The sequence below is a fragment of the Anomaloglossus baeobatrachus genome, chromosome 9, assembly GCF_048569485.1.
Source record: "Anomaloglossus baeobatrachus isolate aAnoBae1 chromosome 9, aAnoBae1.hap1, whole genome shotgun sequence".
Classification (NCBI taxonomy): Eukaryota; Metazoa; Chordata; class Amphibia; order Anura; family Aromobatidae; genus Anomaloglossus; species Anomaloglossus baeobatrachus.
In genome coordinates this window covers 36,931,636-36,953,055 of record NC_134361.1, presented here as the reverse complement: position 1 = coordinate 36,953,055, position 21,420 = coordinate 36,931,636, and the positions used below count along the sequence as shown (strand labels likewise).

General features: G+C 45.4%; 1 long non-coding RNA gene across 1 annotated transcript in view; it reads right to left on the bottom strand.

The window, feature by feature from the left end:
• Positions 1–904: 904 nt before the first annotated feature.
• The window catches only part of LOC142250395 (uncharacterized), a 51,106-nt gene continuing 30,590 nt past the window's right edge, over positions 905–21,420 (bottom strand). The window contains exon 4 of the long non-coding RNA XR_012725185.1: positions 905–2,525. This is a non-coding gene — a long non-coding RNA (uncharacterized LOC142250395). The remainder of the gene's footprint in view (positions 2,526–21,420) is intronic.

Genomic DNA, 21,420 nt, shown 5'->3' with positions numbered 1-21,420 from the left:
ATGAGTGGGACGACCTCCTTCCTTCCTCATTGCGGGCGGCAGCAGGTAAGGAGAAGTTCCTCGTTCCTGCGGTGTCACACGGAGCGATGTGTGCTGCCACAGGAACGATGAGCTACATCGTACACGCTGCAGCAACGATAATTGAGAATGGACCCCCATGTCACCGATGAGTGATTTTGAACTTTTTGCGACGATGCAAAATCGCTCATAGGTGTCACATGCAACGGCATCGCTAATGCGGCCGGATTTGCGTCACCAATTCCGTGACCCCAACGAGATCGCTTGAGCGATGTTGTAGCGTGTAAAGCGGCCTTTAGGTTGAATGTGCAGGGAAACAAAGAGCCTGTCAAAACCAAAGTGTACAACATTGCAAAACTTATTTTTAGCAATAAAACAAAAACTGTAACTAATAATGTGAAAACCCCTTTTAAAAAGATTGTCTACTTTTTATAATCCCTTTTTTAGATGGGGATCCCAATGTCTGGGAACTCCCTGAATTAGCTATCATTTTTTTTATGGAATCCAGCAGCAAGTGTTTAATTCCAATATAATGGAGATTTAAATTCCAATTTAAAAGGGATATTGTAAAGTTTGAAAGTTATCCCTTATCCATATCTAGCAGCGAGATCACCTGCGGTCACAGCTGCAGTTCTCACGGTACCAACTTTGACTGCAGGTGAACTCACTGCCAGACTGCTGGACTGCTCTGCTGCTGTGTCACACAATCCAACAGTCCGGTAGTCTGGCATTGAGTTCCACTAGGGTCACAGTTGACGGCTAACACAGCTATTTTTGATAACCAGCTAAGCAAATCGCTGGGGGTTGCAGCCCGTAGTTGTCTGTTTTACCTGAGGGAGCCCACACCATTTTTTTTTAATTATTTATTTTTCTTTTTACACTACAATATAGCAAACTGGTCTGCAACCAATCACAGAGGGCAGAGGGCGTGTATAGCATTCTGACTGCAACCAATCACAGATGCTAGCACAGAGGGTGGGCGGAGAAAGCAGAGAATATTCATCTAGTTTAATGAGCTGGCCCAGAAAAGAGTCCGACTGCTGTGTTATCTTTGGGTAAACATGGTAAGTATAATTGTCCTGCTCTTAACCACATTTTTCTTCCTTTTGCAGGCCCATAGCCCTAACTATGACCATTTTACAGCCATTTTTCAGCACAGAAGTTTGGGTACCCATTGACATGTATAGGGTTCAGTGCCTGGGGTCATGTTCGGGTCAAGTCCAGTTTTCAACCTCAACTTTCACAGGTCTGCTCATCTCTAGTGGTGATCTGAAAGTTCTCTCTTTGCTCCTTGGGCAGCGAGGAGGATACACAAAGTACTCATGCCAGGATAGGACTCATCATTGGAGCCAAAAAAGTTGGGCAACGAGAAGATCTTTGCAAGGTGTACTCAAGAACATAGTTGCGGAAAAATTAGTTGATCCCACTAAAGTTCTTCTGCCCCCACTCCATATTAAGCTTGGACTGATGAAGTGTAATGATCCAGGCCGGCTTTTCCCTGCTGTGGTTACACCCAGCTCTGGCCTGGTCATGTCAGGGGTTAAATTCCCTTGCCTTGTTCTGGATCCCAAGACGCTATATCTTGCCTCTCTACCTATGGTTCAGTTCCAGTGATATTTCTGCCTTGCAGCTTGAATACTGGCTCTGGTGAGTGTTACCGATCTGTCCTGCCTCCCTGCTACTGTGTCCTGACTTGTACCCTTCCCCGTTCATCTGCCTGTCCCAGTCCCTGACTTCCTGCCTCTGTCTGTTGTGTATATTTCCCTCTGCATACCTGATCTCCCGGATTCCGACTCGGTTCTGTTTTCTGACTTAATTTCGATACTCCCCTTGCAGTGACTTGACTTTCCTGGCTAGACCCTGACTGTTTGACTACTCTATTGCCCCCTGGTGGTTCACCTGTTAACTGCCTGCTGAAGTTACTCTGCTATACTTCAGGCGACTTTGTCTCTCCTTCACTACTCTGCTGTCACCTAGTGGGGAATACGCTGTACTACGTCTTACTAGCCCTTTGTACAGCGTGACATGAAGTAGTCTGTGAAAGCTCTACTGAAAGAAGAATAGACTTTTAAGTACCTGTGTACCAGGTTTGAGGGAGTTTCCAAAGCAAAACTGAAGGAAGACGTTTTTGTGGGTCTGGATATTCAGAAACTCATGAAGGATGAGATGTTCAAAACAAAAATGAAAGCTGTTGAGAAAACGGCTGGGGATTCTTTTGAGGAAGTTGTAAAGACATTTCTTGGTAACAACAAAGATCCAAAATTTCAGTCCATCGTGGAGAACATGCTGAAACGTTTCAAAGTCTTGGGTGGTTTGATGAATTGAAGGTATATTTTTTTCCATTGCCATTTGGAATACTTTCTTCAAAACCTTGGTGCTGTTAGCGAAGAGCAAGGAGAAATATTTCATCAGGATATCAAGAGATGGAACTATGATACCAAGGTAGATGGAGCATGACCATGATGGGGTCAACTTATGGATGTGTCACAGAGAAGATCCTCAGCCTTCTATAAGAGAGAAAAGGATAGACGCAAAAATTAATTTCCAAAAAAGTTGCAGAATGAATGTTCAATAAATTTATATCTAGAATATTGTGCACATTTTTGGCTAAAATAAAGACTTTTCTTGTTGACCTCACTTGTACATAATCCATACGTGATGGTTAAAAATAGAAGTACTTTTTTACACCAGGGCATAAGAAAACATAAGGATCAGTCAATTTTTATAAACCCAATTTCTGTCCGGCTGTGTATGAGTACAGGTCTCAAATGGGGCATCTGAAAATGAGTTTTCGAGTTCTGACAACCCCTTTGACCATCTATGATTGGTCACTACTAACAAAGAACTAATAGTTATATAGGGGACCAACCAATAAACATTATATAGCAGCAAAAAATGTGGTACTAAACCCAATTATTAAAAAAATATTTTTATTTATTTATAACAACCATATAAAATTAATTAAAATAAACAAGAAGTCCATTATGGGTTGGCTATACCTCAGCAATTATAATATGATAGTTATGTAAATATGCCAGTACAATTTACAAGGTTAATTATCACCAGATAAGGGGACATATAGGGGGACAAAATATAATTGACCCCTACAAAAATTCCTAAGTGTAATATTATCAGTGTAAACACATACGTTCCTTGATGAAGAGGTGAAACGTGCGTTGGGATGACTTAGGGGGGCTTTACACCACTGCGATTTACGGGTCAGTACTGGTTCATGACTATTTATTTGAATAGGTGGACATTTAGGAAGTAACTGACTGAATACTTAACAATAGGTGTTTACAATGATAATATTACACTTAGGAATTTTTGTAGCGGTCAAATAAGTGTAATATTATCAGCGTAAACACCTATTGTTAAGTATTCCGTCAATTACTCCCTAAATGTCCACCTATTCAAATATATAGTCATGAACCAATACTGACCCGTAAATTGCAGTGGTGTAAAGCTTCCCAAGTCGTCCCAACGCGCGTTTCACCTCTTCATCAGGGGATGTATGTGTTTACACTGATAATATTACGCTTAGGAATTTTTGTAGGGGTCAATTATATTTTGTCCCCCTATATGTCCCCTTATCTTGTGATTAACCTTGTAAATTGTACTGGCATATTTACATAACTATCATATTATAATTGCTGAGGTATAGCCAACCTATAATGGACTTCTTGTTTATTTTAATCAATTTTATATGGTTGTTATAAAGAAATAAAAATAATTTTTTAATAATTGGGTTTACTACCACATATTTTCATTGCTATCTAACCCCTTTGACCAGTAGTAGTTTATACCATGTTTTGTAATTCTTTCACAGAATGTCTTTTAATCCCAAGAAAGATCCCACCAGTTCTTGAGTTCCTTGTATCGAAGCCAGGGATCAAGAAGAAGCCGAGCAAAGCTCTCATGCGTCATCCTAAAGACGGGGACTAGAGGTCACCATGATTAAGACTCTCGACCTCTGAACCCCCGGCTCTGCTAGTTAGGAAGGACCCAGGGACTTGTTAGAGGGAAAAATCTCCTTTTTTTTCTAATGAACATCCTGTATTGATATTTTTGTTTGTTTTCTGTAGAATCGATACATAAAGGTATAAATCCAGAAATGTAAGAATAAGAGTGCCGCATAGGGACCAGGCGGTGTCTTATCAGAGAGTCCGCACATTCCCTCCGGACGATATATATAATTTATACAGATATAATTCATCATTTCTGCAGAGCACGGTGACTTGGACACTATCCATCCTGTTCCTGGCAGAGCGTGAACTCAGAGAAATGCTCATTTCCATTTTCCTCTGGAAAAGGCCAGAGATCTTACATTACATTTCTGGTGCATACAGAGCAAACGTGAGGATGGATTGTGACTCGAGCCTCTAATGGAAAGAGAGAATGAGAAGAATTGTTTATATTCAGCGTCTATTTTTTATATATATGACTGTTCAAATATTTTTTTTCTTTTTATATATCTGTTAAAAAAAAAATCTGTGCAACTCCCGCTCTTTCAAAGGAAGCTGACAGTGAAATCATGCTGCCCGAACCATTTCATGTGGCATTTCAGAGAAAATATACCTTGAAAAGCTAGTTGAGGACTGTTCTCGGATGACTACTCGTAAAGGCCGGTCTCTAATGGCATCTCCTTGTACCAATCCCCCACACGGACAGATTTCTCCTTATTCACAACGAGGGAGAGATCTGGTCAAGAGAAGACACCAAGGACCGGCCTTGGACTAGTCATCTAAGACATATAGTCTCTGGCTTTTCAGAGTATCTCTTCTTCGCTCCAAGTGAAACATATAAGACTGCCATAATGCTGCCAGACTCTGATTCATGCAGCCCGTGATTCACGCAGCATAAATCTACTATCAGATTCCCTTTAATTACCGTAGTTTTAAAGGGTATTCCTAAAAACGTTTTGATTGGGCAACCTATAACTGATGTGGTCCATGTAATGCAGGACAGTGCAGGTCCTCTAGAGTAATAGACAGACATGACTGGTTCTTTAGATTGAGAGATGAACAGCACGGGTCCTCCAGAGTGAGAGATGGACAGGACGTGTCCACCAGAGCGAGAGATAGACAAGACTGGTCCTCCAGAGTGAGAGATGTACATGACTAGTCCTCTAGAGTGAGAGACAGACAGGATGGTTCCTCAAGAACAAAAAGCTGACAGGGCTGGTACTCCAGAGCAAGAGGTGGACAATATGAGTCCTTCAGAGCGAGAGATGGGTAGGAGTTCCAGAATGAGAGAGACGGACAGGATGGGTCCGGCAGAACAAACAGGGGACAAGACTGGTCCTCTGGAGCAAGAGGTGGACAAGACAGGTCCTTTATTCAGAGTAAGAGATAGACAGGACAGGTCCCGCAGTACAAGATTCTGACATGATGGGCCCTCCAAAGAAAGGAGTGGGCAGGACTGGTCCTTCAGAGTGAGAAATGGACTGGAAGGATCCCCCAGAGGAAGAGATGGACTGGACGGGTTCTCCAGAATGAGGGATGGACAAGATGGGTCCTCCAGAACACGAGATGGTAAGGACTGGTCCTCCAGAGCAAAAGGTAAATAGGACGGGTCCTGCACAGGGAGAGATGGACAAATCAGGTCCTGCAGAGCAAGAGACTGACAAGATGGGTCTTCCAACATAAGAAGTGGTCAGTATAGGACCACCAGAGCGAAAGCTAGGTCAGATCCTCCAGAACAAGAGACGAACAGGACTGGTCCTTCAGAGCGAGACACAAACTGGACAGGTCCTCAAGAGCAAGAGACGGACTGGATGGGTCCTCTAGGATGAGAGATGGACAGGACTGGTCCTTCAAAGTGATAGAAGGACTGGGAGGGTCCTCCAGAGTGAGAGATAAACTGTACTGGTCCTCCACAACAAGAGACGGACAAGACTGGTCCTCCAGAGCGAGAGGTGGACAGCACGAGTCCTTCTGAGAGATGGACAGGAGGTGTCCTGCAGAGCAAGAGACTGATAAGACGGGTCCTCCAGAATGAGAGATGCTTTTTTTTTTACTTGCTTTCCATGGTGCTGAATAGTTGCATACATAAAAATAAGTTATCTTAATTGGTCAGTCCTTTTAAACAAGACAAAAATGATTATTGCCAGAGATCCTACTGTTTATAAAGTCTATCAGCATTCGTCATCATCATGTCCAAAATTTTTCTCACTTAAAGCCAATGTTGATACGTGCTTGCCCCCCTCCAAAAAAGAATATGATACTTAATCTTTGCCCTTTTTTTCACAGATTTTTTTTTTACCAGTTCCTTTTCGAGAACCCTGTCCTATCTCGTTCCCGTCATCCAACCCCTTTAACCCTATCCCTCCGGTGCAGGTTCCAGCTCTCCGGTACCTTGTCCTCCCTTCTCTCCGCTGCTGGCGGTAGTTCTCGTTGCTGTAGTTATAGAGTCTCATTAATCAGACTGTGTTCCCAGCTGTGCCTTATGCAATTAGCTGTGTGGAAATGTTACGCGTCTCTGCGGATCGTGGGCGGCATTTTTATAATGGTATATATTCAGGGAAGTGGGGGTCCGGCCTCATTAGTGAGGGAACTTTATGTTCCCATTGTTACCGGGCAGCCTGGATTAGACACACAGTGTGACTTCATACTCCGGAATCCTAATTAACCAAAAAACGAATGGAAGAGAGTTTATTCCGAAGTTTGAATCTGTGTCTATTTCTTGTTCTATCTGATATGTGTCAATTCATCTATTTATCTATGTAACACTCATATATTAATCTATATGTCTGATATATATACGGTATAATTTACGATATTTATCAATATAATATTTATCTATGTATGTTTCTCATATTGATCTCTCTATTTTTCTTTTTTTTTATACCTCTGTTTGTGGTTTCCATTCAGAATTCCCACAGCTAATAATAATAATGTTTTTGTATCTTCACAAATTGTGCTTATAGCAACATACCACCTACCGCCACCTAGGAGTCATCCCCGGGGACGTCCTCTCTTTAGTGATGACTCACGTCTCGCTAAGTCATTAGCATCTACTGTAAATCTTGGTGGAGGATAAAAAATTGTACAGACTGTTTTTTAGATTGTTGCGACCCCTTACTTCTAGATAAAAGGTGAAGGCTATATTTCAGGACAAGACATTGTGGACCATTATTTTTGTGAGAATAATTTGGGGAAGACTCTTTTCTGTTCCCCATGACTGTGCCCATAAGGTCCACACAGAGGGAGTTTGATGGAAGAACATGACCGGCCTCTCGACCTCAACACCATCGATTACCTTTGAAATGGAATGGAATGCCAAATTTCATGGAAAGTTTCACCAGAGGAGAAGAGGGTGTTATAGCCTCAAAAAAAGGTCAAACTCAATAATAACACCCATGCTCTAGATTATCACGTACCTGGGTGTAGACTCACTGTGCCCTTAGCCACATCCCTCTAATGTAAGCCCGGTTAAGTGCCTACCAGGTATTCACCAGAGCCTCTGATGGGGAGGTTGGACTTGCCTGCCTTAGACGCCAGGTGCTACTCCGAGGGCAGTCACCAGACTGCAGCAGCTGACCCCAGAAGTCAAGGTCACAGGGTCAGGGCAACAGGCAGGACTGGATTGGGAACAAAAATCAAAATTAATGCAACCGTGTTTTATTGACAGACTATCTGCAAAAATGGAAAACAAAATGCCTCAACCAGACATAGAGCAAAGTCGACGTTTCGGCCAAGATTGGCTTTTCTTAAGGTTTTGAGTATCATATACTGGTGAATAAGACGAATTGGGCGTCTAAATCTCAGAGGAGGCGTCAATTTTCATAGGTACTTTCCTGCCTTCCCGTGCCGCCACTATTGACCCCTGGGACCCTGTCCCCATTCCTCCTTTTGCCAAGGCATTTCATCTTTCCCTATACCTATCCTCCGTGCCTCCTTTGGTATTGCAAAGTACCTATGAAAATCGACTCCTCCTCTGAGATTTAGATGTCCAATTCGTCTTATTCACCAGTATATGATACACAAAACCTTGAGAAAGGCCAAACTTGGCCGAAACGTCGGCTTTGCTCCATGTCTGGTTGAGGCGTTTTGTTTTCCCTTTTTGCAGATAGTCTGTCAATAAAACACGATTGCATTAATTTTGCTTCTTGTCTTATGAGTGCTTGGGATTTACCGTAGTATAGTCTTCTTCCCTTAAGCACAACCCATTTCTTAGCAGGAGAGCCCGGGCTTACCCCTTTATTTCTGGATTGGGAACAAAGGCAGGGTTGGTACAAGTACTGGTGCAGACTAGACATCTGACACCAACAGGATGGCTGGAACGGAATACACGCTGGCAGAACACACATGGGTTCAGGCAGACTGGACAGGTTTGGGTTCAGGCTGAGAGGACGGAAACCGATACGGGCAGACTGTACAGAAGTTTACATTTAGCAACATTAACTCTCGTTTGCCAAGTATCTGTCGATTCTGACATCTTATCCAGATCATTATGTAATATTGTACTGTCAAGGTCAGTTTTTCATATCCTACATAGTTTGGTGTCATCAGCAAAGACTAACACTTTGCTCTCAATCCCATCCACATTAATAAAGAGGTTAAAAAGATTCGGTCCTAGTACAGATCCCTGCGGTCCCCACTGCTGACTTTAGCCCAGTTGGAGAACATGCCATTTATGACTACTCGTTGGGGTACTTTGCACACTACGACATTGCAGGTGCGATGTCGGTGGGGTCAAATCAAAAGTTACGCACATCCGGCGTTGCTGTCGATATCGGAGTATGTGAATCCTTTTTACTATGATTAACGAGCGCAAAAGCGTCGAAATCGTATGATCAGTGCAGCGTCGGTCATTTCCATAATTTCGGTAGGACCGATGTTACGATGTTGTTCCTCGTTCCTGCGGCAGCACACATCGCTGTGTATGAAGCCGCAGGAGCGAGGAACATCTCCTACCTGCGTCCCACCTGCAATGAGGAAGGAAGCAGGTGGGCGGGATGTTTAAGTCCTGCTCATCTCCGTCCCTTCGCTTCTATTGGCCGCCTGCCGTGTGACGTCGCTGTGACGCCGCACGACCCGCCCCCTTAGGAAGGAGGCGGTTCGCCGGCCAGAGCGACGTCGCAGGGCAGGTAAGTGCATGTGAAGCTGCCGTAGCGATAATGTTCACTTCGGCAGCTATCACAAGATATCGCAGCTGCGACGGGGGCGGGGACTATCGCGCTCGGCATCACAACAATCGGCTTGCGATGTTGTAGTGTGCAAAGTACCCCTTTGTGTCCTATCTTTTAGCCAATCACACACTGACTTCTCTCGCTATGTCTTCAGACCAAATGAGCAATCAACAGGAAATGAGTGGCGTCACTTCCTGTTGATCAACTCATTTGGCTAAAATATGGGGGGAGAGAACCCGAGGCTCGCATGACGTCACAATGCCACGTCAGCGCCGAACAGGGCTGGAACAGCACCAGAACAAGAAGTGAGTACAGGGTCAGGGGGGAAACAAATGGAATCAGAAGGGGTTGACCTAGTAGTTGACAACCCCTTTAAATAGTATTGATGAATATTCCACAGTGTTTTATAAATAAGGTGACAAGTCTTGGCACCCCAAATAATTCATACTGCGCCCCTTCAGGCCACTCTTTATGTATTACACATTAATTATGGAGAATTATGCTATCCAACTTTTAGACAGTGCAGACGTCTGCTGCACGTCTTGATACATATTTATTATGTTTAGATACTCGTTCCACCAAACTAGACAGTATTTTAAGGGGTGTTCCCATCTCCAAGATCCTATCCCACTATGTAGTAGGTGTAATAATACTAATATTAGCAATTACCTCCTATTGGAGATGTAGTATAGTTCTCCTGATTAGCCATGTCTCTTACCTCATGTGCAGGGCATTGCAGCTTAGGTATCCATGGTTATGACCACTAGCAGCTAACTGGCTGTGACTATATGCGTGGTCGTAACTATGGATACCTAAGGTCCTGCAATGCCCTGCACATGAGGTAAGTGACATAATGAATCAGAAGAACTATACCACATGTCTAATTGGAGGTATTTGCTATTATTAATATTATTATTATTATTATTATACCTTCTACATATTGGGATAGGATCTTGGAGATGGGAATACCCCTTTAACTATTTAAGAAAGAGATCTGTGTCTTAAAGCAAAATATTAGTCTAATATCAGTGCCAACCAATCCATGAATCAATGGCGTCAGGTAAAAGGTCTAATTCATCATTTGTGGGTTTTTTTGTTTGTTTTTTTTGTTTTTGTTTTGTGACATTCGTTAATATTTTATGCCCCATATTCTTATAAATGACAAATAAGTTTCATTAATATATTTTCTTTTATGAAAAATCAAAAATGCTTCTTATTTTGGTCTTTAATTTTAATATTTTTTTTTTACTTATTTTTTTTAACCACAAAAAAGGTCACATTTTCTGATAACATGTCAAATTTGTAAAAAATAAGATTTAGACATACATAAAATTGCGCCGGGGAGAATAGGAAGGGAGGACTGGTATACATTTGCGCACAATATATTGAAACTTAACAAAAGAAAAAAATAATAATAATAATGATCATAATTTGGTGTATCAATTGAAACATTTGGAAACTCCAAAACTTTACCCACAAACCCAAAAAAAAAAAAAAAAAAAAAAAAAAAAATGCAAAATAATAATAATAATAATAATAATAATAAAAAAAAAAGATGAAAAACACAAAAAAAATAGACAAAAAATGCAAATACATTAATAAATTGGGATGAAACTGTCTACTACGTCTAGTTTAATAAATGTGCCCGATCTTCTGGTCTTGCTGTTCTGCTGGTAATTGCTGGGGTTTGTGGTTCCACGCGTTTCACGCTCTCATTTTGCCATTTTTATACATATGTTGTTTTTTCAGAGGCTTCCATTTGGCAGGTTTTCTTTTCTCTTCCCCTTATTTTGCTGCAGATGATTCCTGAGCGAGTCGTGGAGATAACATTACAGGTCTTCACCTCCGGGCTGATCCGGCTAATGACTGCGCTGCGTCTCTCCCCAATACAATTAATGTCACAGGAGGTGACGGCGGTAGGAGCACAGATCAGCTCATAATGCTCCAATAAAGGAGCCGGCAATACTCCGGATATATAGATATATCTATTCAGATGATCTGCATGTAACTGGGTTATCTACTAATTCTCCGGCGATCTGCTGAGCGTCCTCTCCGGAATATAATACTAGATTTGAGAAACTCCAGTGCAAATTTTTCATCCCCCACTGTAAATTCGGTTAGACACGAAGAATGTAAATTATTCAAAACAACCAATTTAACAAATGATTTCTCCAAATTCAACACTTTTACTGACTACGTCATTCTCAGAATTATTCAACCCCTTCACAACAAGCGTTTACTAGACTCTCTCTGGCTGTTATAACCTGCTGCAAGTGTGATGCAGACTCAGACACAAGGTTTTGGCAGCATTCCTGCGAAAAGGACTCAGCCCATTCTTCAATGCCCTCCAGGTCACTAATATCCTTGTCTAGAGAATGATTCAAAAAGTTAAGAGATCGTTGCACAAGCAGGAAAAGGATGCAAAAAGATAGAAACACATTGGGCTCGAGTCATCAAAGCTTTTATGCCAGTTTTAGGGCGTAAAATGTTTTGAAAAATTGCAAAGTTTTGGTACAACTCGATGCTGCGCTTCAATTTTGCAACATTTGGCGTTCCCACGTTTGTCTGAATGAGGAAGAATGAAGTAGATACCAAAAATAAGACCCTGCCTACTGTAAGTCATGGTGGTGATTTGGTGAAGCATGGCCAAGGCTTGATGATGTCTGCAATGAAGCATGAGGGTGACTCAATGATGCATACAGTGAAGCATGGCGGTGTCTCAGTGATGCATACAGTGAAGCATGGCAGTGTCTCAGTGAAGCATGGCGGTGTCTCAAGGATGCATGCAATGAAGCATGGTGGTGGCTCAGAGATGAATACAGTGAACCATGGTGATGGCTCAATGATGTCTGCAGTGAAGCATGGTGGTGGCTCAATGATTCCTAAAATGAAGCATGGTGGTGGCTCAGTGGTGCTTACAGGAAAGCATGGCAGTGATTCATTGATTTCTACATTGAAGCATAGCAGTGGCTCGGTGATGCCTGCAATGAAGCATAGTGGTGGCTCAGTAATGCCTACAGGGAAGCATGGTGGGTCCTTGGTGAATTCTACAGGGAAGCATGATAGTTCCTTGGTGAATCCTACAATGAAGGATGGCAGTGGCTCAGTGATATCTACATTGAAGCATGGCAGTGACTGTGTGTTGCTCTGGGTCTGAGTTTCTTCCTTTGGCATTGGAAACCTGCAGGGTGTGGATGACAAGATGAATTAGAGGGATATTCCCATCTCCAAGATCCTATCCCAATATGTAGTTGGTGTAATAGCAATAATATTAGCAAATACCTCCAATTATAAATGTAGTATAGTTATGTACACACACGTGGTCAAATTTGTTGGTACCCCTCATTTAATAGAAGAAAAACCCCACAATGGTCACAGAAAACAGAAATAACTTGAATCTGACAAAAGTAATAATAAATAAATAAAATCTATGAAAATGAACAAATGAGAATTAAATATTGGTGCTTTTCTGCTTCCACAGAAGTTTAAAAAAAAACAACTCCTGCTCCTCCTCCTCTTCCTCCTTCTCGTCCTCCTCCTCTTCCTCCTTCTCGTCATCCTCCTCTTCCTCCTTCTTGTCCTCCTCCTCTTCCTCCTTCTTGTCCTCCTCCTCTTCCTCCTTCTTGTCCTCCTCTCCCTCCTTCTCCTCCCCCTCCTCCACTTCCTCCTCCTCCTCCTTAACTTAATATTTGGTTGCCCAACCTTTTGAGGCAATCACGGCAATTAAATGATTCCTGTAACTGTCAGTGACACTTCTGCTCCTCTCGACAGGTATTTTGGCTGCTCCTCAAGTGCAAACTGCTCCAGTTGTCTCGTGTTTGAAGGTTGTCTTTTCCAAACAGCATGTTTCAGCTCTTTCCACAGATGTTCAATAGGATTTAGGTCAGGGCTCATAGAAGCCATTTCAGAATAGTCCAATGAACATAACAGAGACTCCTCCATGTTTGACAGTAGGGACAGTGTTCTTTTCTTGATATGTTTCATTTTTCCATCTGTGAACCTAGAGCTGATGTACCTTGCCAAAAAGTTCCATTTTTGTCTCATCTATCCATAGGACATTCTCCCAGAAGCTTTGTGGCTTGTGAACATGTAGTGTGCCAAATACCAGTCTGGCTTTTTTATGATTTTTTTTTCAACAATGGTTTCCTCCTTGGTCGTCTCCCATGAAGTTCACTTTGGCTCAAACAATGATGGATGGTGCGATCTGACACTGATGTTCCTTGAGCTTAAAGTTCACTGTTAATCTCTTTAGAAGTTTTTCTGGGCTCTTTTGTTACCATTCGTATTATCCGTCTCTTTGATTTGTCATCAATTTTCCTCCTGCGTCCACATCCAGGGAAGTTGGCTACAGTCCCATGGATCTTACATTTTTTTAATAATATGTGTAACTGTAGTCACAGGAACATCAAGCTGCTCGGAGATGGTCTTATAACCTTTACCTTTAACGTGCTTGTCTATCATTTTCTTTCTAATCTCCTGAGACAACTCTTTCCATCTCTTCCTCTGGTTGAGTGTGGTACACACCATGTCACCAAACAGCACAGTGAGTATCTGTAGCCCTATATACAGGCCCACTGACTGATTACAAGATTGTAGACACCTGTGATGCTAATTAGTGGACACACCTTGATTTAGCATGTCCCTTTTGTCACATTATTTTCAGGGGCACCATCATTTCTGTCCAGGACTGTTTCATGAGTTTTATTTTTTAAAAATTCCGTGGAAGCAGAAAAGCAGCAATGTCTGACTTTCATCTGTTCATTTTCATATATCTTTTTATTTAATATTACTTTTGTCAGATTCAAGTTAATTCTGTGACCATTGTGGGTTTTTCTTTCATTAAACGAGGGGGAACAACAATTTTGACCACGTTTGTAGTTCTTCTGATTCGCTATGTTGCTTACCTCATGTGCAGGACCTTAGGTATCCATAGTTACGAACAGTAGCAACTAACTGTGACTATTTGTGTGGTCGTAACCATGGATACCTAAGGTCCTAAGATAAATACATGGATTATTTCTTTTCTTTAAATCATGTTAGTGATGCACATTGCATTGGGAGCGATTTAATATAAAAAAAACAACATGTCAGGTTCCCTTTAACCATTAAAATGCTGCTGACAGCAGGGTTTAGATATACAGAAAGATGATCCACATATGCACGGACTGTCATCGGCTTCCCCCAGTGAAGCGATCTGAGGAAGACAATAGGTTTCCTTTGTTACATTAGCTATTGTAATAGCACAGTATTGCAGCGTACAGTATAAGCGAGCAATCACCAGCACCTTAAGAAGACCTAACATTTTTGTAGGCTGTGAATGTAAAATAAAATATATACGCAGTCACCGATATCCACTGAAAATGTTTCACAACTGAAAGGAATATTTTATGAAGCTGCTGAGAATCTCTTTATACAATGATTAATCTTTATTTACATAACAAAAGACAAACGTTCAGTCATTCCGGAGTCCATCAAATGTTTGCTGTAAAGATCTCATTGCATAAGAAGTCTGGAGGGGCCGAACGCTTCCTCCATCAGATGCCGCCTCACTGCTTTATGGCCTATTAGGACGTGCAAGTGATTTCAACCGTGCGATCAAATGACTCACATAAAGCTCTAACCACAGGAAAAGCCGCCGAGCGGAAGAGCAATTCCAATCATAGGCGGAAATCCCACTACTAACCGCTTACCATTTCATTGACCACTAGCTGTAGTACCCGGCGTTGTCCAGGATAGTAACTAAGTGTCTCTCTTCCAATCTCCCGCTCTGTCTGTCTCTTTTTGTCTGTCTCTCTGTCTGTCTCACTGCCTATGTCTGTCCGTCTCTCTATACGTCTCTCTGTCTTTCTCTCTGTCTGTCTCTCTCTGTCTCTGTCTGGTTCTCTCCCTGTCTGCCTGTCTCTCTAGCTGTCTCTCTCTGTTTCTGTCTGTCTCTATCCATATCTATCTGTCTCTCTGTCTGTCCCCCTCTCCGTCTGACTCTCTTTTTATCTCTCTCTATCCATATCTATCTGTCTATCTATGTCTGTCTCCCTCTCCGTCTGAGTCTGTCACTGTCTCTATCTCTCTGTGTCTCTCGCTGTCTCTATCTCTCTCTGTCTCTCTGTGTGTCTCTCACTGTGTCTCTCTGTCTATGTCTGTCTCCCTCTCTCTGTCTGTCTCTCTCTGTTTGTCTGTCTCTCTGAGTCTTTCTTTGTCTGTCTCTGTCTGTCTATCTTTCTCTGTCTGTCTCTCTCTCTCTGTCTCTCTCTGTCTCTGTCCCTCTGTCTATCCCTTTCTCCACTGAAATATTATCTCACACATAAGCGTCTTATAGTAACAATGCCCTTTGTTGCCTATAGCAACCAATCACAGCTCCTATTAATGACCTGTTGCTCCCAGCTCCATTGACTTTAATGTAAGCAGGTTTTTTGGTGAATAATTGTAAAGCGCGGGGTTCTCCTCAAAACATAGTCTAAGACATTCCCTGAGTCACATGGAGTGTCTGTGCAAAATTTCGTGATTGTAAATGTGATGGTGCAGATTCCTTTAGTGGACATACACACACACACACACACACACACAAACCTACACACATACACACACACACACACACAAACCTACACACATACACACACACACACACAAACCTACGTACATACACAAACAACACACACACACACATACACATTCACACATACAAACACACATACACACATACATACACACACATACTGTACATACACACACATACATACATGCACACACACACACATACATACATACACTCAGCCTTATATATTAGATAGGGGGCAGTATTTTAGCGGTCAGTAAATTATTAATGCAGGGTCGGGACCCTGACAATGACGGGCCCCTGTGCAAAACGTTTGAAAAATAAAATCATCAGCAGGTTATCAGTTGTTTCCCTGAAGTCACCTTCCCCTTTAAATTTCAATAATATTTATCAAAAATGGATCTCCTGTAATAACCACTCTCATCAGCTCCGTGTATGTTCACGATTGCAGATCTTGTATTTCTCCACTGCAGTTTTTTTTTTAGTGGTAGCGTAGTGGGGGTTCCCATAGAAACACATCTAGGAATGGGTTTTTTTCCCTTTCTTTTTTTTTTTTAAGACATTGCTTCTTAAGAAATAAAGCATGTCTATTGACATTTACAGCATTTTTTAGATGTGATGAGGGACAGGTCAAGTTCTTTGGAGGCCTCTGGGCAAAACATTGTGTGGGGGCCGCGCTCGCTGCTGAGGAAGAGAGAGAGGCGAGCAAGACTATAGAAAAAGAGACCGACTGCAAGAGAAAGATCCAAATATTACAGCTACACTACTATACTATCCCTGAGGGTATGCAGTGCCCATATAATGCCAGTATGTAAATCCCCATTGTGCGCCATACAGTGCCCATATAATGCCACTGTGTAAGTCCCCATGGTGCGCCATACAGTGCCCATATAATGCCACTGTGTAAGTCCCCATGGTGTGCCATACAGTGCCCATATAATGCCACTGTGTAAGTCCCCATAGTGCGTCATACAGTGCCCATATAATGCCACTGTGTAAGTCCCCATGGTGCGCCATACAGTACCCATTTAATGTCACTGTGGAAGTTCCCGTGCTGCGCCATGCACATGTGTCGCCCAGGGATAGGGGGTACTCAGAGCCGGGCCAATGGGGTCGCTTCTAGAGGTATCACGGTGGCGTGACCCGGTCTGTGATCCCAGGCTCCACAACAAAAAGGGGATTAGGTAAGGGAGATTATCCGTGATGCCACCCGTGGGTTGCGGTAATGAGATGGTGGCACCGCCGCTGCCTCTGGGGATCGTGCCCGGGACTGGTGGTGTGGGGTAGCAAGGTGGAATCCCCTCCACGGATAGGGGAGGTGTAGTGCCGGGGTCCAATTGGGAGTTGTGGTGGTGGCAGGGATTGCAGGGAGCAAGAAACTCACAGTTCGGTTATCGTGGTGCTGGATGAAGCTAGGCTGATGTGTGTGGTCATAAAACACAGAGTCCTCTGTAAACCAACTTGCCGGTGACCGGGAGCCTTTTGGAGGGGTGTGCTGATCCCACACACGGTGCAATGAGCAGGAGCCCTCTTTTGTTGCACTGCACCTTGTAGTCTGCTTAGCTCCTCTGGTTGGAACGGGGGAAGTCCACTTCCCTGCACTATTCCGGGTTCCCGATGCCGGCGGGCCACTACACTGCCCTTGTCCACTTTGGGTCCCCTCCTAGTACCTGACCTGTTCCCGCAGTCCAGGGGCTCCAACCCCTGACCGCTCTGCAACTTTCTCTGTAGCCCAGGAGACACACTCCTTACTGCTCTGCTGCTCTCCCCCGAGTGCCTGAACTCCTCCCCTGCTGCTCTTTTCAGCTCCTAACTGGGGGGGAGGGGCGACTGCTCATATGCACCATGTGGGGGTGTGTGTGTGTATTCCCAAGGAGGAAGCGATTCCTGTCCCCTTGGTGGGGGGTACAGTCATCTGTGACTACCTGGTTTTTCCAGGGCGTCACATTCCCCCTTGGTTAAACGGGCTGTCCGGCCACTGATGTTTATTTTAACGGGAAAAAGAAAAAGTTAACACATTACAATCATACATCTTCCCACATCGGGAGGTACGTTTGCTTAAACGTTACATGAATATAAAAACATTTTTATTAACCGAGAACGGGACGGGACCGAGTCCTTTCATTTGCCCACCCAAGCAAACCTAGCCCTGATGCTGCCTCTAAGATAGCACCCCTTTTCCCCAGTCCAGGAAACGGGTTCAGGTCCGAGTATTGCCCACATGGGCCGGGTAATAAGTTCCTTACCCAGCAGTCTCTCAGAGGCCCCACGTCCAGGGAACCCCTGACCCAGAGGGTTGTCACTGGTTTCTTTGGTGACAGGACCTCGGCCTCCTCTGCCGCAGGCCCTTCCTCCAACCAGCCTCTGCAGAGACTGTAGGACCTGAAAGGTGGTCCAGGATTATTTACAACACTTAACTTTGCTGCCGGCGCAGCCTCCTCCAGCCACTTTCCCTCAGTCCACCACAGGGCAGCACGGGTCCCCAATGCCACCATGACTCACGGGCGACACTGTCCACCAAAGACCCCGTCTTCCACTGCCTGCAGTGTGGGTACGGTAGACCGGGCCCTGTAATGGAAACTGCCATTGCTCCTCTTAACTTCCCTGCCGTTCTCCACCAGGGGCTCCGAGCCCTCTGTGGCTCCGACCGCAGTGGCGTTCAACAAGTCGGGCAAGGTCCTCCTCCTTCCACCCTGTATGCTGGATGGCGTCTCCCGGGAACTTGGGGACAATCAACAAAGGCAGGAGTCATTATATCGGGAGCAGTCTCTTTAAAACTTCTCAACTTTTAACTTCGGGGGTTAACTTACAGATGCAGCTACCACTGCTGCTGCTGCCGCCACTCCCAGTATGGGGCACGGGTTCCATCCTCTGCCTCCTGCTCAGGAGCCAGGCCCAATCGGATGTCCTCGGCGCCAGCTACAACCGGCCTTGCTAACTGCCGAGGGCCCCATCACTCAGTGGCCTGCTCCTCCTCTCTGCAGGTGCACCCCGGCTGCTCCACAGCCGGGACGGGGTACCTGGGAGCGGCTGGCGCCACATCTGGGGCAGACTTCCGGTCAGGTGCTGCCGTCGTTGCGGCCGGGCGGACTGCCGGAGCCGACGTCATCTCCGTTGCGGCCGGGCGAACTGCCGGAGCCGACGTCATCACCGTTGCGGCTGGGTGGACTGCCAGAGCCGGGTGAGATGTCATTGAGGTTGCGGCTCGCTTGTCCAGGAATGGGATTAGGCAAAGTCCTGGTGTCCCTGCCTTTACAGTCCTGGTTACATGAACTGCAGTATTTTCACCCGCCCCCCTTGGTCTTTTCTCGGCACTCCTCTCTCAGGCCGGTAAGTTTCGTTTTGCGACTTCCGACCTTGCTTTCCGGCCGTGTTCCCAGGGGGCGGGGCTTCAACTTGGTGGATTCTGAAAACTTTACACTGCTGACTTCACTTCAAGGCGCACTTCACTAGGTAAGTGAATGGGTAAGTATCCTGTTCGTGACGCCAATTTCTGTCGCCCAGGGATAGGGGGTACTCAGAGCCGGGCCAATGGTGTCGCGTCTAGAGGTATCACGGTGGTGTGACCCGTTCTGTGATCCCAGGCTCCACAACAAAAAGGGGATTAGGTAAGGGAGGTAAGGGAGATTGTCCGTGACGCCACCCGTGGGTTGCGGTGATGAGATGGTGGCACCGCCGCTGCCTCTGGGGATCGTGCCCGGGACTGGTGGTGTGGGGCAGCAAGGTGGAATCCCCTCCACGGATAGGGGAGGTGTAGTCCCGGGGCCCAATTAGGAGTTGTGGTGGTGGCAGGGATTGAATCTGAACGGGGGCGCCCAGAGAAAAATATGGCGCTTTGTATATATATATTTGTACATATTACCCCGTAGGTCATATAGGAGCCTGACCTCTTAAAGAGAATAAAAGGGTCCCATTTAGGTTGCTCCCATAATCTCTTAATATACCCTTGTGTGTGTTCACAATCACTGGGTGTGTTTCTCTAATATTGATTATATAATAAAGTTTATTATTTTTACTGATGATTGAGGTTTCTCGGTTTCTAGTTCCAAAAGACTCAATTCAATTGAACCGTTTTTTTGACAATTACGGTGGTGGCAGGGATTGCAGGGAGCAGGAAACTCACAGTTCGGTTATCGTGGTGCTGGATGAAGCTAGGCTGATGTGTGTGGTCAGGAAACACAGAGTCCTTTGTAAACCAACTTGCTGGTGACCGGGAGCCTTTTGGAGGGGTGTGCTGATCCCACACACGGTGCAATGAGCAGGAGCCCTCTTTTGTTGAACTGCACCTTGTAGTCTGCTTAGCTCCTCTGGTTGGAACGGGGGAAGTCCACTTCCCTGCACTATTCCGGGTTCCCGATTGCCGGCGGGCCACTACCCTGCCCCGGTCCACTTTGGGTCCCCTCCTAGTGCCTGACCTGTTCCCGCAGTCCAGGGGCTCCAATCCCTGACCGCTCTGCAACTTTCTCTGCAGCCCAGGAGACACACTCCTGACTGCTCTGCTCTGCTGCTCTCCCCCGAGTGCCTGAACTCCTCCCCTGCTGCTATTTTCAGCTCCTGACTGGGGGGAGAGGCGGCTGCTCATGTGACGCCCTGGGCAAGCCAGGGGTCACAGGTCATGACACCACCACACACCCCACATTCCCTGCAGGCACGCCAAGGTCAGAACACAAATCCTTGTTGCCTTCCTCCAGGGGCTGATGTCCACACCAGGGGGTGGGCCAGGCGGTTGGCTCCACCCACCGAGGAGTTCACAGTCCTGGAGGCTGGAAAACCAAGCAGTTTGTTGAGAGATGAGTTTGAGAGTAGAAGGAAGTGGTAGAGGAGCAAGTGACAGGAGTGGAAGTGAAGGAAAAGTGACAGCAACAGAGCCTGAAGTTGGTCCGGGTGTGTGCCCCGGACTGAGACAGCAAGGTTGGCAGACGGCGGTGACCGTCTGCAGGAGAGGCTGATCGGAGGTTGCCGAAAGGACCGCGGACGGGTGGTGGCTCGGCGGTACCGGAGCAGTATACAAAGAGAAGCCAGCACCATTGGCAGGGGCCTTTCGGATCCCGGCAAGGCTAGGAGTCGCCGTAATTTGCCAAATCCGTCAGTGAAGGGGACCTCCGGGTCTCCCAGCAGCAAAGTCCCGATTGAAGGCAACAGTCCAACCGTGAAGGGGAGACACCGCCACCGCCAAGGCACCAGTTTCCCAGGGCCAGCGCCTGCGGGCAAGAGAGGGGCTCCTCCGGCTCATATCCAAGCAGGGGAGCGGGTTACCGGTGGGAATCTATCGCTACCAAGAACAGTTTCTAGGTGCAGGGAAGAGACAGTCACCGCTAACTTGCAGGGAACATCTACACCGCAGCCGTCCGAGGGACCCGTCCAACCAGCCGTTTGTTTACCGTGAACTGTGTCATCATTCTTGGGCTGAGTGAGTACCTCCGTGCCGTGCGGCACAGCACTGCCCCTGCGTCCCTGCACCTCCACAGGCCCCATAACCCGCCTGTCCACCACCCTAACCCCCCCGTAATCGGGCCCCGGGACCACCAAACCCCCTACCCACGGAGGGGCAAACCAACATCTAGCTGCTCCATACCACCACTCCCGGGATCCCCAGACAGAGCAGCGGTGGTGTCCACACAATCACCACAACCGTGGGTGGCGTCACGGACATTAATCAAATCCTCCACCAACAAATCACCCCTTTCACTCACGGGCGAGGAGCGCCGCTCGAGTC